Here is a 1244-nt window from a genome sequence, read left to right as displayed (position 1 = left end):
AGGAACCGCCCCCTCTCTAGGAGCTGTCTCCCTAGGACACGCCCTCAAGGACACGCCCCATTTCTCAGAGCCTAAGGGGCCAGTCTTCCTTGTGTCCCTGAATCACGCCCCCCCTCACCCGTTTACCCGTGTCTGCAGCTTTCCAGGGACTGTACCCAGACCTCCATCCACCCAAGAGCTCATGGCTGCATTGAAGTGCCCCCTCTACACACACCAATCATGGCCACCCTCCATTACAGACCAGAGCTCTCGCCTGACGTCAGGCTGGTAGCTGCTCTGCTGAGACGGTCAGCCCTCTCACAGCACCACAGGGGGTCTCCTGGGCCCAGTACCAGGGCACTAAGCCCTGAGGACCATGGGAGCTTCCAGGGAGACCCCTGCCAACAACCTCCACCCCTCCACCCCAGGGACCACCCATCACAGTAGCCGCCCATTCAGCCAAGGCTGCTCTCCACGGCCAGAGGGTCACGTCCAGAGCATGGGTGCTGTTGGCTCAACCTCTCCCAGAAACCCATTCGGAATCTGATGTTTCTTCTGCAGAACCGGGCAGCAGCAGCTCTGGTCTGCTCACTGCAAGGCCAGCAGTTCGAAACCAGCCGTTCCTCAAAGGATGGAGCTGCGTTCCGGTCAAGAGTCACAGTCTCGGTCCTACCCTGGCCTATATATAGGGTAGCTGTGAGTAGACATCGGACGATGTCAGTGAGTTTGGGGTGTCTGGTTTTATTCTTATAATTGGGTGGAGGCGGGAGATGAAGAAAGGGCTGGCAGTCCACTCCCAGAGACAACCAGTGAAAACCCTGTGGGCGGCAGAATCTTCTTCAGAGCTGGCCTCTCTGACCTGGGATGCACCAGCAGGAGGGCCAGATGCCACAGGCAGATGTGGTATCTAGCAAAGGGAGACCCTCGGTGCGAAGGGCTGACACAGTGACGCCACCATGAGACTCAGATGCAGTGACAATGGGGCCAGTGGTTCAGGACCAAGCAGCATTGCCCTGAGTCACCACCAACTTGACCAACGGGAGGTAACCACATCATGGGGCACCTCCACACACAAGGCAGCAGCTATGGGAGGTAGGGACCCCGTCTGTTGGAGATGGGCCACGCCTTTTCCGAAGGCTAAGGGTGTCCTGACACTGCCTGCCCATTGCCAAGCAGCTGCTCCCTGTCCTGGGGAAGGAGGGTAATTTTGTATAGGGCTTTTCAGGTGCCAAAGACCACGGCCAGGCATGAGAATGGGCCTGGCC

Source organism: Echinops telfairi, unplaced genomic scaffold, assembly GCF_000313985.2.
Source record: "Echinops telfairi isolate 266 unplaced genomic scaffold, ASM31398v2 ScPeMD7_7458;HRSCAF=8496, whole genome shotgun sequence".
Classification (NCBI taxonomy): Eukaryota; Metazoa; Chordata; class Mammalia; order Afrosoricida; family Tenrecidae; genus Echinops; species Echinops telfairi.
This window is presented reverse-complemented; position numbering follows the sequence as displayed.